Source organism: Mauremys reevesii, linkage group 4 (assembly GCF_016161935.1).
Source record: "Mauremys reevesii isolate NIE-2019 linkage group 4, ASM1616193v1, whole genome shotgun sequence".
Classification (NCBI taxonomy): Eukaryota; Metazoa; Chordata; order Testudines; family Geoemydidae; genus Mauremys; species Mauremys reevesii.
Window position 1 is genome coordinate 60,290,048 of NC_052626.1, and position 17,238 is coordinate 60,307,285.

Below are 17,238 nucleotides of genomic sequence, written 5' to 3' on the forward strand. Positions count from 1 at the left end.
TCGCTCCCCATTTCTGTACCTCAGATTTTCCATTTGTAGAACTAGAATACCAGCACTTACTTCACATAGGATTAAAAAAAATGCTACAGCCAAGGAAGCACATCTCTATCTTCAGATTCCACGCTCTGTTTTGCTCACAGGGTGTGTTTGCAGCCATCTAGTAATTGCACAAATAACTAATCCTACTCATGTTTTCCTGACTTATTGCCAGAGATCCTCCCTGCAGCACAGAGCGATTGAGCCGGTTCTTCCTTCTTCTGCTCTCCAGCACAGACTGACTGAGCTGGTACATGCTACCTTTGCCAGAAAGTTGTGGACCCAGTGGTGAGAGATGTGGAGGGAATGCCAACAGGACCAAACTAGGACAGTTGAGTACACAAGAAGTTGAAAAATAATTCATAGAAATCAAGTAGGGCCAAATCCATACCGTGTGCAATAGAATTGTCCAGAGGATCAACTTTTCCAAACATGACCCGAGAGTCTCACGCAAGATGCACATTTGTATACGCAGCTGCCTCATAGATGAGTATTATGTGCACAGTCATTCACAGGGGCTGTGTAAGTGGGAGAAACATATATGCAGCCATGCCTGAAAATCTGGTCCACTGTCTCCTTTACGGAGAAAGGAGGCTACATTTTTACCAATGATTATTTTCCAGAGTGGGGGCTCCCCAGAGGACAGGATGGAATCCCCTGTTCAGCCCTGTGAAGTAAGCCAAGGAGAGTCTCTTGAATAAGCCCAGGATGAATTTACCCTTCAGCTCATAATGAAGAATTGTATTGTTATATTGTAATAGCATCCTGTGATCCCAATCAAGATCAAGGCCCCATGGTGCTGGGTACTGTACAGACACATATACAGTTCCCATCCCAAGTAGCTTATGTTTTATGAATTAGTAGTCACATATACTGGGAAGCAATGTAGTTTAGTGGATAGAAAACTAGACTGGGTCTTAGGAGACTTGGGTTCTAGTCCCAGCTTTGCTGCTTGGGGAAGTCACTTCACTTCTGTACTTTAGGTTCCCCATCTGTAAAATGTGGATAATGATACTGACCTCCTTTGTAAAAGCATTGACCTCTAGCGATGAGAAGTGCTGTGTAAGAGCTTGGGATTATTATTCCAGACAAATTCTACTACCCCTCACTCATATTGATTAGCACTTTACTCTGCATGATGTCTCATTAAAATCAATGAGACTACTCATGGAATAAGCTTACTATTGAATATAAGGAAGGGTGGCAGAATCTGGCCGCCTGTTTTGAGTGGTTATTTATACAATTCCTTAACTGTGGACGATGCTTTACAGCGTAACTAAAAGACAGATCCCTTCTCTAAGGGCAGGTCCATACTCACCGCGCGGGTCGACGCGGTGAGTTCGACTTCTCCGAGTTCGAACTATCGCGTCTAATCAAGACGCGATAGTTCGAACTCCCCGCGTGCTCCGGTCGACTCCGGAACTCCACCACCGTGAACGGCGGTGGCGGAGCCGACCTTGGAGCCGCGGAGTTCGACCCGTCGCGTCTGGACGGGTAAGTAAGATGAACTAGGGTACTTCGAGTTCAGCTACGCTATTCGCATAGCTGAACTTGCGTACCCTAGTTCGACCCCTGCCCTTAGTGTAGACCAGGCCTAAGAGGCTTACAATTTAGTGTAGACACAGCACATTTGGTGACAAGGATGGGACAGGTAAAGTAAATGAGGTTTGCAACAGTGAAGGACCCTGACATAAGCTTCTGGTATGAACACATCATATTAGTTGTTCTTTTCTTTCTAACAATACATATTCCAGGTCAGTAGCTGAAGGAGAAGAGAGGCTTGAGGATGGATAGGAAGGAGGCAGGTAAGGATGCCTGGCTCATAGAATCAAGGAAGCTATTCTGGACATGGGGCCAAGTGACAAAAGGGGCAGAGATGCTAATCAGAGAGAGATCAGGTGAGCCCCCTTTGATCTTTTTTAAACCACTCACCCTCACTCTGGCCGGGAAGTCCTAGTACCAACTCATGTCCCACCTCTGTCAGGCTCAGGTAGTTTAGAATGTCCTCATCTTGGGATACACTCACCTACTGAAAGGTGCAAAGAAAGTGATGTGCTTAATTAGATGAGAGACCTTTTCATTCCTGATGGCAGTTAAGTGACACTTCTTTGTGTGTGTGCTGCAAACATAATTGCTCTTCAGTAGAACTGTAGAGAACCCAGTACATCTGCACCAGTGGAATCCCAGCAGAGGACAAGGAGTTGATTTTGTGTTTTAATTATCTTGTCTTTCCTCTAGAAAAGAGGGAAGGAAATGCCAAGCAGGGCTCTGACACAGCCAGATTGAGTGGCTGGAACCAGACCAACATTCCTTTTCCTTAGGACTTCTCAGGCTGTCTCATTGCCGGTGCACTACAGCCTGATGTAAACCTATTGACATTGCGTCAATAGTACTATTTTTCAAATGAGCAATATGACAAGCTACCATGATCTTTCCATTCAGGTGCTACACATCCATTTCTCAGTCAATGTATTAAATATTGTATATATCACATATAACTCAGAGTATTGCACTCATCTGACTCCACTGGGAACAGTATAGTTTCTTCTGATTCCCTCGGCTTTTCACATCCTTCATAACAGTCATCATCCAGTACATTAGTAGCCACAATACATTCAACACTGTTCAAAATAAAAACAATTTCCTTCATGGAAAAATGGCTGAAGTTTCATGGAAGTTTTACTTCCCAGAGTGAGGGCTGCACAGAGGTCAAGAGAGGTGTGGCCTAGTGGCTGGAGCAAGGGTCTGAAAGGGAAGAACTCAACCATTTTAACTGCAGCTCTGACACTAATTCCCACTGTAGCCTTTGGGCATGTCACTCAACCTCTGTTTCCCCATCTTTAAAATGGGAATAACACTCACCTATTTCTCAGGGATGTTGTCAAGGCTAATTCCCGACTCTGGCACTTCAAGTGCAGAAGGTGGGGGCCCACAAGGATTCTAAAAATTAATACTGGCCACTCCGGGCTTGTATTAAACTCCCAAGGTTACAGCTTTTCTCTTTACAACGAAAGGTTGGTCTAAGTCCGGGGCTCTTAGTACAGGGTCATACGTAAGGGCTGCCTTAAACTGGTTAAAGGCTTTCTGACACTTCTCAGTCCACTGAACTGCATTTGGTTGTTTTTTCCTGGCTAGGTCGGTCAGTGGGATGGCAATTTGGCTGTGTTGTGGTACAAATCATTGGTAATACCCAGCCAAGCCCAAGAAGGATTGGACTTGCTTCTTTGACTTAGGGACAGGCCAATTTTAGATAGCATTTACTTTAGCCTGTAGGGGGTTGATAGTTCCTTGACCCACCTAGTGCCCAAGGTATGTGGGATACTTAAAATTAATGGTTCAGCTACTTACATCAAAGGGCACTGAGCTGGTTTCCCCAGTCAAGCTGTCTGGAGTGGTTCACGAACGTGAGTACCAGTCTCAGGGCAAACTGTTACAAACCAGGGCACAAACCCCAAACTGGTTGTGTGGTCTATACTTAGATTTCACCAACTAAGCAACAAGTGTGAACTCCTCAAGCACTATAAACAGCCTTGACATGGAGTCATAGGCAGTCCTCTTCGGTACTCCTCTATCTTGCCACCCAGGCAAGCCTGCCTTTGTGATAAATGGTCCATTACACCAAAAGTTACAACGATATTCAGATTACTCCCACTCCCAAAGGACCAGTCACTTACCTCAGGTCAACTGCACCTCAGATCCTATGCCAAAGACAATGCTTGTAGCCAATCCCATAATAAGTTAAGTAGAGATTTATTAATTAAGAAAAAGAAATGAGTTATTTACAAGGTTAAAGCTGGTAAACATACACACATGAGTTAGTCTTAGGTTCCCAAATGGTAATACAAGCTGCTGTAGTATGCAAGCTGTGTGTGTCCTTTAGGGTTAACCCAGGCCAAGCACAGGGGAACTCTTGCTTATAAATCTTCACCCCTCAGTTCAAACAGCATAGAGACCCAGTTTCTTCTTGTCGGGGATTTTTATTACCTTCCTCCAGAATTCAAACTGATGGGACAAGTCTCCCTGCATGTCTCTTCTTCATGGGTGTAGGGAGAACACTCAAAGTCTTTTCTCCTCTGATACTCCACAATGGCTTGTCTAGTGTCTGTGGGCCTTCTTTTGTTCGGCAGATGACATTTCTTGTGGAAAACTAGTATTTTCACTTGGTAATGCTTCTCTCCTGTCTGTGGGGGGTTACAGTTTCAGCGCAAACAGTTAAATACTACCTTATAACATGGGATACAGATAATATAAGTGACATGAATGCAGGCAGCAACTCACTGTGGGAAGATGAGGCTCTGAAACATAAACCCTTAGTATCAGAGGCCCAGTATGAGGCCTAAGGCCTGAACTAAAGTAATGGTCAAGACTTTGCTAACATAAAGCAAAGTTAAGCTGTGAGCCACAGGCAGGCCCTGCTCACAGAAGTTGGCAAGGAAAGGGCTGATGTTGCATAAACACATACCTATATAGTGTATTGGATACCAGAAGTGTAAACACGGTACCAGGACACTCTGATACTGGAACATTCCACACAGATAACAAGGAACAGGCTGACCCATCCCAACAACAGGGCCAAAAGGGTAATATGATGGATAGAGTTGTTTTGTTCGAACCAACATGTACAAGGTGAGAGGCGGCACCTTGCTACGTAAAGGGGTTGCACCTTGCTACGTAAAGGGGTTGCACCTCAATACGTCAGGAGTGATGTGTAACTGGTTTGTGCCTGTGTTTAAGAATGCATCCCTGGGACGGTGTCTTGGTCCAACCTAGGGGGCAATGGAAAGTCCCGCCACTGACTGAGCTGAGTCCATTGCCAGGGGGCACATATTTGTAGTATGTCCTGCAGAGTAAAGTCTAGAGGGAACTATTACTGTGCTTCGTTTGACAATAAACCTGGCCGACCTGCCTTCGTACCTTACTAGAGTCTGTGGTCATTGGGGGTTCTCTCGGGGTCTGCTGTGTCAGCTATCTACGCAGAGCTGGGACAGCACACGGAGGGAACACACGCACGCAACCGATTGATATCAACATTGGACAGAGTAGAGCACCACACCAGGAGCATCTGACGACACTCACAAGCATATCAAAGTCTAAACACATTTTTATAAGTCTAATACCTATTTTCCCAATGCTAACACACAGGTGAGCCAGACTGGTTTCCAGCTATGCATTTTTCAGTGTTCCGTTAGGCCTAGAGGCCTTGGCATGAGCTGGCACCTGGTCTGCCAGCATCATATCCCCATCTTCGCAACACTTAATTCAGAAACCTACACAGAATCTTTCCTGCTTGTTCATTTTTGATTGTGAGACATAGATCTGTCCGAGAATTGTTTCTTGGCTTGCAAGCATTTGTGACTGCTGCAATAATCCTTCCTTGTTAGTCTAGATACAGGATACGTGGCATTTCACTTCCCAGTCCAATGTATCAGGCAGCGGTGCTGAAACTAGGGGTTCTGCCGCAACCCGAGCTTGAAGTAGTAATAACAAATACCAAATACATGCTTTCCATCATCAGCATCCCCACTATAAAAATTGTTCCAGCACCCTTGGTATCAAGCACCTATCATACCCTGCAGGAAGGGTGAGGAATTGAGCTCATATTTGACTTGATCTGATCTTTTCCTGTAAGGCAAGATACACCAACCAGCAAGCTGGCTGAGCCTGCTTGAGTGGCTGGAACTGGTCTAGTTTCTTTTGCCCTGTGACTCCCGGGGCAGTCTTACTGCCACTGCTCTGCAGCCTGATGCAATTCTGTGGCCATGTTTCATAGGCTCATAGGTTCTAAGGCCAGAATGGACCATTGTGACCATCTAGGATGACTTTCTGTATAACACAGGCCAGAGAACTTCTCCAAAACAATTCCTAGAGCACATCATTTAAAAAAGACAGACACCCAAGCTTGAGTTAAAAATTGCCAATGATTAAGAATCCACCACAAACCTCAGTAACTTGTTCCAATGATTAATTATCCTCACTGTTAAAAATGTACACCTTATTTCCAGTCTGAATTTGTCAAGTTTCAACTTCCAGCCATTGGACTGTGTTATGCTTTTCTCCAATAGACTGAAGAACCCATTATCAAACATTTGTTCCCCAGGTACATACATTTTAGACTGTAACCAAATCACCCCTTAAACTTCTTTTTGTTAAGCTGAACAGATTGGGCTCCATGAGTCTATCACTAGAAGGCATGTTCTGTAATCCTTTAATCAGTCTCATGACTCTTCTCTGAACCCTCTCCGATTTATCAACATCCTTCTGTATCTGGATACGCTATTCCAGCAGCGGTCCCACCTGTGCCAAGTAAAGAGGTCTGCTCTCTGCTCCTAGTTGAGATTCCCCTTTATGCATCCAAGGATGGCATTAGCTCTTTTGGCTATAGTATCGCACTGGGAGTTCATGTTCAACTGATTATCTACCATATCCCCCAAGTCTTTTTCAGAGTCCCTGCTTCACAGGACAGAGTCCCCCAGCCTGTAAGTATTGTCTACATTCTTTGTTCCTAGATGTATAACTTTATATTAGTCATATTAGAACTTATATCATTTGCTTGTGTCCCGTTTACCAAGCAATCCAGGTTGCTCTATATCAATATGATCTGTGTTCATTGTTTCTCATTCCCCGAACTTCCGTGTCACCTGCAAGCTTTATCAGTGATGATTTTTATGTTTTCTTCCAGGTCGTTGATAAAAACTGTAAATAGTCAAGGGGCCAAGAACCAATCCCTGGCTAGGGGAGCCCACTAGAAATACATCCATTCAGTGAGGATTCCCTGGTTACATTTACGTTTTGAGACCTATCAGTTAGACAGATTTTAATCCATTTAGTGGGTGCCATGTTAATTTATATTGTTCTGTTTTTTTGTAATCAAAGTGTCATGTGGTACCAAATCAAATGCTTTACAAAAGTCTAAGTATGACAACGCTATTACCTTATCTACCAAACTTGTCATCTCGAAAAAAGTCAGATGGGTTTGACAGGTTCTATTTTCCATAAACCCAAGCTGAATGGCATTAATTATATCAACCTCCTTTAGTGCTTTATTGAGTCACTAATATGTCATTACTGCCATGACATGATGACACTTCTCTTTCTCTCAGTACATTCCAGCATGAGCATTATGCAATATATCATGGATATTACATGTTCACATCACGACACCAGTTTTCCATTATGAGCAGTCCAGTTTCTGATTCCCTTGGTTATTAACATTCATAACATTCATCCTCCAATAGTATATCTGTAACCAAAGCTCACTCAAACAGTTCTAAGGTATAGTTTCCTTTATGGGAAAATGGCTGAAAGGTTGCCATGAATTCAATTATGACTATCTCTGGGAACAAGGCATTTCTGTCTGCAGGATTCCTGGCCACACGAGATCAAGTGGGGCTCAAGCCTGATGGTCTTGAGAACAAGGTATAAAACATGCACCTCTTTGATGCTCCTCCCCAGGATCAATGCTTATTTAAAATATATCCTACATACACAAGGTCACTCTGACCTGAAGGAAAAGAGAGAGAGAGAGAGAACTACCATTTTGCTCAGCATAGTTGCAGCTAGGGTGACCAGACAGCAAGTGTGAAAAATTGGGACGGGGGTGGCGGGTAATAGGTGCCTATATTAGACAAACCCCCAAATATCGGGACTGTCCCTATAAAATCGGGACATCTGGTCATTCTAGTTACAACAGTGATAAGTGCTATATAAAGCCCTAGGGTTAGATGGGTAGATCTAAGTAGGTTCTTATACCATGTCCATCACAACCTTGGTCCATACCATCCAGTGTTTCTCTTTTGCCCTGAAATTTATTCAAACATCTCCCCCTACATGCATTCATCTACCCACCATCACATCCATCCCTTCCCAGCCCACTCTCCCATTGCCAAGCCATTCCCAACAGCTCACAGCTCAGTTATCCACCCTCGTCTATTACCCCTCCCAAGTCACACCTCCCCTGCTCTTACCCACTGTCCTCTTATCCATTCCCTCACCTCACAAAAAATCTAAGGGCCTAATTCCCAGCTCTGCTCTGGATGGTTTGTGCTACTCTGGCAGTACACAGAGGTTGGAAAGTTGGCTTACCTAGCCAATTAAGGGGTAAGAAGAACATTTGTTTGATATAGAGCTGGGGCAATGGCTCTATGTAATCTCCTACTGCTAGTGTGCGGGGGCGGGAGGGCACACCAGAAGGAGAAAAAGGGGCTAGCCAGGATGTCCCTTCACCCAGGGATAGAGTTGCCACCTGGCCAGTTTTTGATTGGCTTGGCTGGTTTTCCCAGTACTTTACCACGTGCTGATCAGAAGCAGTAATTTGCCAGGTTTGTTGCTGTGTGGCCACACACGCAGCAATCTTAATTAGTGTTTGTGCACATCATGGCTGGGAGTGTGCCATGGCTGCCTGGCGGGCACCCGGGTCCCACTGTGCATGCAGCATTCCAGGGGCAGATACAGCCGGTGAGGAAACAGCACCCTAGTCCCACCCCCAAACCCTTCCAAGTCTCAGGGTACATCTACACTACGGGATTATTCCGATTTTACATAAACCGGTTTAGTAAAAACAGATTGTATAAAATCGAGTGCACGCGGCCACACTAAGCACATTAATTCGGTGGTGTGCGTCCACGGTCCGAGGCTAGCATCGATTTCTGGAGCGTTGCACTGTGGGTAGCTATTCCGTAGCTATCCCATAGTTCCCGCAGTCTCCCCCGCCCCTTGGAATTCTGGGTTGAGATCCAAATGCCTGATGGGGCAAAAATCATTGTCGCGGGTGGTTCTGGGTAAATGTCATCAGTCACTCCTTCCTCTGGGAAAGCAATGGCAGAGAATCATTTCGCGCCCTTTTTCCCTGGATTGCCCTGGCAGACGCCATTAGCATGGCAACCACGGAGCCTGTTTTGCCTTTTGTCACTGTATGTGTACTAGATGCCGCTGACAGAGGCGATTCAGCAGCGCTACACAGCAGCATTCATTTGCTTTTGCATGATAGCAGAGATGGTTATCAGCTGTTCTGTACTATCTACCATGCCATTGTAAATTGGCAATGAGATGATGGTTACCAGTCCTTTTGTGCTGTACCACCTGCTGCTGTCATAGGTGCCCCTGGCTGAGATTGGCCGGGGGTGCAAAAGACAAAAATGGGAATGACTCCCTGAGTCAATCCCTCCTTTATGGTATTTAAAAATAGAATCAGTCCTGCCTAGAATATGGGGCAAGTGTATTAAAGAACCAGTGTATCAGAGAACCAGAGAGCACAGCCGCTCTGTGTCAGATCCCGCAGAAATGATGAGCTGCATGCCATTCACAGGGGGTGCCCCTGCAACAACCCCACCTATTGATTCCCTCCTCCCCCAGCCTTCCTGGGCTACCATTGCAGTGTCCCCCCATTTGTGTGATGAAGTAATAAAGAATGCAGGAATAAGAAACAGTGACTTGTTAGATAAAATGAGGGGAAGGCAGCCTCCAGCTGCTATGATCGTCCAGACAGGACATTAAGCAGTGTGGGGGAGAGGAGCCCAGCATCCCGCTGCTATGATAGTCCAGGCAGAACAGACTCTTTTCTTTACACATGAAGGGCGGGGGCTGATGGAGCTCAGCCCCCTTTTGCTATGATGAAGATGGTTACCAGCCGTTCTGTACCATCTACTGGGAACGATCAGGAGTTTTTTACCCAGGCACCCCCAGCCGACCTCACCGGAGGCCAGCCAGGAGCACTCACGGGCTGATGATGAGGACGGATACCAGTCCTATTGCACTGCACGATCTGCCACAAGGCTGATGATGATGATGATGGATATCAGCCATATTGTACCATCAGCCACCAAGGAGCGGGAGGCGAGGATGCTGCAGTTGACTGCTGCAGCATTGCGTCTATCAGCAGCATTCAGTAAACATAGGGTGACATTTAAAAGAGTCAAGAGAGGATTTTTTCCCTTTTACTTCTGGGGGTGGGTGAGGGGGGTAAATTGATGAGCTATGCCCTGAACCACCGCGGACAATGTGTTTGACACTACAGGCATTGGGAGCTCAGCCAAGAATGCAAATGCTTTTCGGAGACTGCAGGAACTGTGGGATAGCTTGAGTCCTCAGTCCCCCCTCCCTCCCTCCATGAGCATCCATTTGATTCTTTGGCTTTCCGTTACGTTTGTCACGCAGCAGTGTGCTGAGTCCCTGCTGTGGCCTCTGTCTGCAGATTTTTTAAAAATGCTTTGGAATTTCGTCTTCTGTAACGGAGCTCTGATACAACAGATTTGCCTGCCCATACAGCGATCACATCCGTACGGTCCATGCTGGAGCTCTTTTTGGATTTTGATTTCGGACTGCATCGCCATCCGTGCTGATTGGAGCTCCACGCTGGGCAAACAGGAAATGATATTCAAAAGTTCGCGGGGCTTTTCCTGTCTACCTGGCCACTGCATCCGAGTTCAGATTGCTGTCCAGAGCGGTCAGTGGTGCACTGTGGGATACCGCCCGGAGGCCAATACCGTCGATTTGTGGCCACACTAACCCTAATCCGATATGGTAATACCGATATTAGCGCTATTCCTCTCGTTAGGGAGGAGTACAGAAACCGGTTTAAAGAGCCCTTTATATCAATATAAAGGGCCTCTTAGTGTGGACAGGTGCAGGATTAAATCGGTTTAACGCTCCTAAAACCAGTTTAACGCTCCTAAAACCGGTTTAAATGCGTAGTGTAGACCAGGCCTCACAGAACTTTCCAAGAGCTGAGCCTCTCTCCAGGGTTCCCCAAGCTCTAGGATTTTGCTTTACCCACAGATCAGCCCTGCCTCCCCTGAGATCTACTCCCACCCATCAAACAGCAGGTTTTTCTGTGCTTCAGAAGTGGCCGCACTACCCAGTGACTCGTGGCTGCTGAAATAGCCCCTGGGGCAACACAGTGAATCTCTGTGCACCCCACCAGTCCCAGAAGCGGGGAAAAGCAGAGGTGGGTTAGAGCTGCATGACTTTTACTCCCCCTTACCCTGCTACATCTTGTGTAGTTTATACTGTAGCTGAGGATCTAGCCCAAAATGTCTAAAGTCACAGGTAGTTTTTAATGCTGGACTCAGTGCTTTCCTGACTAGGGACGAGACCCAGATTTATAGAGGTATTTAGGCATTGCTGTCCTCAGCGTTGCAAGTCTAATGGATTTAGGAGCTTACAGGACTGTCTTCACCTACAGTGCTGCAGCTGCACTGCTGTAATGCTTTGGTGAAGATGCTACTACGTTGACGGGAGAGCTTCTCCCATCAGTGTAATTAACCCACCTCCCTGAAAGGCAGTAGTGAGGTCAATAGGAGAAGCTCTCCCATTGACACAGCGCTGTCTACGCAGGGGGTTAGCTCAGGATAGCTGTCTCTCGGAAGCGGGGGGAATTTTCATACCCCTGAATGATGTAGTTATACTGATATAGGTCTGTAGTGTAGACCTGGCCTACTCCTCTTTTTAAAAAGGGATTAGGAGACAAAGCCCCTTTTGAAAGTGAGATGTTGGCCTGGTCTCCACTACAGATCTGTACTGTAGATCTACATTGCTCAGTGGGGTGAAAAATCCACACTCCTGAGTGATGCAGTTAAACCATCCTATCCCCCAGGGAAGACATGCTAGTTCAGTGGGAGAATTCTCCCATCAACCTAGTTACTACCGCTTGCCGAGGAGGGAGATTACCTATGCTGACAGGACACTTCCTGTCAGTGTGGGTAGTGCCTTCAATGAAGCGCTACCGTGGTGCTGCTGCAGAGTTTTAAGTGTAGACAAATCCTTAGGCATTGCAATGCTGAGTAACTGCAACACCTAAATACTCTCAAAAACTTTGGCTTTAACCAATTGCTTGATTTTAAGCATATGCTTATGTCCAGCTTCAGTGGTTTGTCAGTGGGTGCTTAAGTGATGTTCTGAATAGAGACCTTTGACTTCCATGACCCAGCTTTAGTGAAATCTCAGCTGTGTTTGTTTGTTTTTGGGTGGGAGGTGCACCACACTGGGTTTGTCATAACATTCCACAAAACCAACCCACAAGCTGGTGTCACCATCATTCCACAGTCAAAGAAATGCGTTTAGAACAGAAACAAAATACTTTAGCCTCAGCCTCCAGCACTAGTCCTAGACTTTAGGGTTAAGGCTCCACCAAGGAATTCCCCAGCTAGCACACCTCCAGCCCTCTGCATCCAGCCCTAGCCCCAATACCCTCCACACTGCCTTCCAAACTAGTTCCCTGCTGCGACCACAATCCTTTTAGCAAGGACAGAGGGCTGTGTGAGCCTACAGTGTAAAAATAGATGAGAACCATGACCCCTTCAGAAAGGGGCTCGCTGGGAGGTGGAAGCACTCCTATCTGCCATTGACTTCACTGGGCATGGCTACATTTGCGAGTTTAGAGAGCACCGGGCTGCTTTAATGTGCTCTAACTCACGACGTGTCCACGTAGAGCACCCGGACTCTGTGGCTAGAGTGCTCCCGGTACTCCACCTCGGTGAGTGGAATAATGTTTGATGCGCTCCCGCTGGAGCGCCGCAGCACCAGTGTGGATGCTCTGGTCTGTTAATGCACTCTGATCGGCCTCCAGAAGCATTCCACAATGCCTGTTCTAGCCACTTTGGTCATCACTTCGAACTCTACTGCCCTGCCCTCAGGTGACCAACCAGTGTTATAGAGGATGAACAATTTATGAGTTTACTCTGTATAAGCTTTATATAGGGTAACACAGATTTATTTGGGGTTTGGACCCCTTTGGGAGTTGGGCATCTGAGTGTTAAAGACAGGAACATTTCTATAAGCTGCTTTCAGGTTAAGTCTGTAGCTTTGGGGCATGTGATTCAGACCCTGGTTCTGTGTTGGAGCAGACAGGAGTGTCTGGCTCAACAAGACAGGGTGCTGGAGTCCCGAGCTGGCAGGGAAAGCAGGAGTAGAAGTAGTCTTGGCACATCAGGTGGCAGTTCCCAGGGGGGTTTCTGTGATTCAACCCATCACACCGGGTTCTTATCACCACCAGCTGCTTCCAACACCTGTAGCTTCACCACCCAGCCCTGAAAACTATGACCCTTACCCACTGCACTCAACCCCCATCACCATGCAGTATAGCCATCCTGAAGTGCAGCACTCATTGCACAGCACTCCAGACAGGAAGGCTGAGTATGATAACAGGACATATGCAAATCTGTGATTGTACCATTCCTCACCCCACTCCCTTGACCTTTCTGTTTCCCAAGCAGTTGTGATTCTTTTCAATAAATGGATTTTTTGGCTTTGAAAACATTCTTTATTATTGCATAAAGTAAAAGATACCTTAGCCCAGGAAAGCAACAGGCACTGCAAATCAGCGTAGAAAAAACAGATTCCTACTAATATTGGAACCACTGCACTTCACTCCCATGCAGGACACCAGACATTACTGGTGGCTTTCAGCCTCAAATTCCTCCCTCAAGGCATCCCTAATCCTTGCAGCCCCACACTGGGCCCCTCTAATAGCCCTGCTCTCTGGCTGTTCAAATTCAGCCTCCAGGTATTGAACCTCCGAGGTCCATGCCTGAGTGAAGCTTTCACCCTTCCCTTCACAAATGTTATGGAGGGTACAGCACACGGATATAACCGTGGGGATGCTGTCATTGGCCAGGTCCAGCTTCCCATACAGAGAGCGCCAGCGGCCCTTTAAACAGCCAAAAGCACACTCCACAGTCATTCTACACTGGCTCAGCCTGTTGTTGAACCACTTCTTGCTGCTGTCAAGGCTCCCTGTGTAGGGTTTCATGAGCCATGGCATTAAAGGGTAAGCAGGGTCTCCAAGGATCACAATGGGCATTTCGACTTCACCTACGGTGATCTTCTGGTCTGGGAAAAAAGTCCCAGGCCAGCATTCCCAAAGATGCATGCGTCATGCACCTTTCTGGGTCAGCCTGCGTTAATGTCAATTAAATGCCCATGGTGATCCACAAGCACCTGGAGAACCATAGAGAAATACCCCTTCCGATTAATGTATTCGGAGACTAGGTGGGCTGAAAGTTCTGCAGCCACTGCTCGTCATCCCAGACTTGCATGATGATGTGATCCCACCACTCAGTGCTTGTTTTCTGAGCCCAAAAGCAGCGTTCCATGGTGGTGAGCATGCCCGGGAATGCCACAAGCAATCTCATGTCATATGCATTACTCAAGTCAATATCGTTGGAGTCCTCACTATCAGTTTGGATCTTAAGGAGTAACTCTATTGCCAAACATGATGTGCTGGTGAGACTCGTCAGCATATTCCTCAGCAGTTGGGGATCCATTCCCACAGACTGAAAAGGAAGACAGAGCACGCAGTACAAAAAACATTGAAAGATGGTGCTAATTGTGGATGGAAGCAGAGGGATTGCTGGGATGTGAACCAATGCATCATGAGGTGTTGGGATGGGACTCAGAATGCCCCTCACCTGCTTCCCACAAGCCACAGCGCCAGAATGGGAAGAGATGCTCTGTGGGATAGCTGCCCATAATGCACCACTCCCAATGCCACTGCAAGTGCCGTAAATGTGGCCATGCCAGTGCGCTTGAAGCTGTCAGTGTGGACAGACTGCAGTGCTTTCCCTATTGCGCTCTCCAAGGCTAGTTTAACTCAAAGTGCTCTACATCTGCAAGTGTAGCCATGCCCACTGGGAGCTTTCCCTGAGAAAGGACTGCAGGGTTTGGACACGTTACTGGAAAGAGTCCAATGTATTACACCAGAAAGTGTGTAGACAACCCACACATTAAAAAGACTATAATGAGCATCTATTGCCTCCCACAGATGTTGTGAAGCTTAGTTAGTGTGCAAAAATCTTGAAGGAAGGGTGCTGTACATGTGCCCAGATTAATCATTCCCCCTGGAGCTTAGAGGATAGCAGCTCACATCTCTTTTTAAAGTCAAAGTCAGAGTGGTATTTTATAACAGGCACAGGCAGCAGGAGGGAGCCCTTGCTCAGCAGAACAATCTGTACCAAGCTGGGTTTCACACTTGACTGAAGCGTTTCCAAGGCAAACTTCAGCTGAGAGGTGTGAAGTGGAGCATCCAGCATAGATAAGGCTGCAATGAGCTTGTCTTTTCCCACATGTGGGGGAGGGGAGGGAATACCAAGCAAGAAGTTGCCTCAGCCAGACTTCATGCTTGGCCCTGGGCCAGTAGAATTGCTTGGGCTGTTTGATTGGCAGCACTCGCTAGCCTGATGTAATCCTGAGGCCACATGTGTCATCGGTACCAGAGAATATCACACTGATGATTTATCTGCTCAGATATTACCTGCCAGCAGGATCATTATGTAATAGTATGGATATCACATGTTCAGATTGTGACTCTGATATTCCATTGTGAATGGTACAGCCACTCAGTAACCATCAGCCTCCAGAACATGTGCTATCACAGCACACACAGGAATGGTCCATAAAGAAAACTAGCATTTCCTTTGCAAGCTATGTCCAAAGTTTCACAGGGGAGGGTGGGGGAAATTTCCCAGAGTCAGTGCTGCACAGGACATGACGGAATCCACAGGTATCGTATGAACCAAGGATCTCTTGGACACACCCCAAAGCAAATCCACACTAGGTGCTTTTAACATGCAATTAGCCCAATTCACCCCTCAAATCTGAGATGTGGGGTGGGGGAACAACTGCCACTGTTGCAATTCAGAAAGGCATTCTTTACAAGCCCTTTTCGTGTAGTACTAGTTACTGCGGGCCTGGTTCGCCATTGTTGTGCACTTTGTGTAGTTAGTCACACCTTCAAGGAGCCTCAGGGAGCTGAAATCAAACTCATTTATCATAGGCCACCTCACAGCCATCAGATTGTAACTTTTAGTCACTACTAACCTGTATCATTTTGCTGACCGTTAGCTAGCTACTATGCAATGCGCTGCCAATCCAGGGTGTTAACTACTATCCTGACCAGAGGGGCAATAGACAGTCCCCTGAAAAAGTTTCCTTGTATCAGAGGCAGGGGAGGAGACAGACTTTGCAGCTGTCATTTCATATGAACCATCCGCAAGGCTATGAAACACTCTGAAAATAATCTTCACCTTATTCATCAACAGCTATAGCTTTACCTTCTTCCACCTGCAATCATTCAACCCAAAACCTACCTGAGGTCTTTTCAGTTCATATCTTTAAAGCTAAAAAGGTGAATTCATATCTGAATAACTGTATTTGTCCTTCAGTTCTTGATTGGGTGGGAAAAGAATGTGCAGCTGTGTGACAGGGTGCTGTACTCAGCACTGGGCCAGCACCTCCTCCCAGTCATTCTGGGGGTTAGCTTCAGGAGGCTGACACCCCTTCCCACAGTTGCATGCCATCTCTCTGTCTGCAGCGCCTCTCTTGCTCCATGAGCTGCTACCACCTCTTTGCAACTTGGCCCTCTGGCCAACTCACTGTACACGTTTTTCCCATCCGCGATACAAAAGCAATCTTCCCAGTCACTGCCTCATAGTGCCACTTCCTCAGCAGCTGAACCCAGGCCTGCCCTCTACTCCGTGTTTTGGCTCAGGGACCCTCTACTCAGCAGCCAAGGTCTGCTCCCTCCTAGACCTTACTGCCTTTCCCTAAACCCTTTCCTTGTCATCTGGCACTCCCCATCTCTTGGTCTGCCAGCCTCCCAACTACTAACTGCCGGCCGACCGCGTGCACACACGCGCGCGCGCACACCCCTACCTACCTCCTAGAGAGTAACTGCAGACTTCCCCAGCAGCCCCCTCTACTTCCAGTTTCCTGGCTTTATAAACCCAGCTTGTTCCTCCTCAGCTGAGCTCCCTCACCCAGTCAGGGGATTGCTTAGTCATGTGATTCTCCTCAGCTGTGCCCTGTCTGGTTAATTAGCCCCCTTCTCAGTCTGCATTAACCCTTTCAGGGCAAGTGGGGGGTGAACACCCCACCACAGGCTGATAGAATCCTTCCTATTTGGTGTCTCTCACTCAGACAAGGTACAGTATAGTGACACTGCTAGAATTTCACTTCCAAACCCACTATATCCAGCCCACACCATCTTCCAGGGAAGGGCAGGAGTGCGAGTGTGTGTTTGACTTGATGCAGTCTTTTCCCTGTAGAGAAGCAGAAAATGACTCAAACAGATTTAGTATCTGGAACCAGCCCCATATTGTTCTTGCCCTACCATGCCCTGGGCTATGTCAGTACCAGCATTTTGCAGTCTGATGCAAACCCATGCCCGTTTGCCATTTTCCAATGAACACTATGACATGCCAGCATGATCCT

At 46.8% G+C, this 17,238-nt stretch overlaps 1 long non-coding RNA gene across 1 annotated transcript in view; it reads right to left on the reverse strand.

Annotated features, from left to right (window-relative positions):
* Positions 1-430: 430 nt before the first annotated feature.
* LOC120404312 overlaps positions 431-17,238 on the reverse strand; it is a 31,652-nt gene continuing 14,844 nt past the window's right edge. Inside the window, exons 4-6 of the long non-coding RNA XR_005597937.1 lie at positions 4,021-4,217; positions 1,969-2,065; positions 431-554 (exon numbers count right to left, since the gene is read on the reverse strand). This is a non-coding gene — a long non-coding RNA (uncharacterized LOC120404312). The remainder of the gene's footprint in view (positions 555-1,968; positions 2,066-4,020; positions 4,218-17,238) is intronic.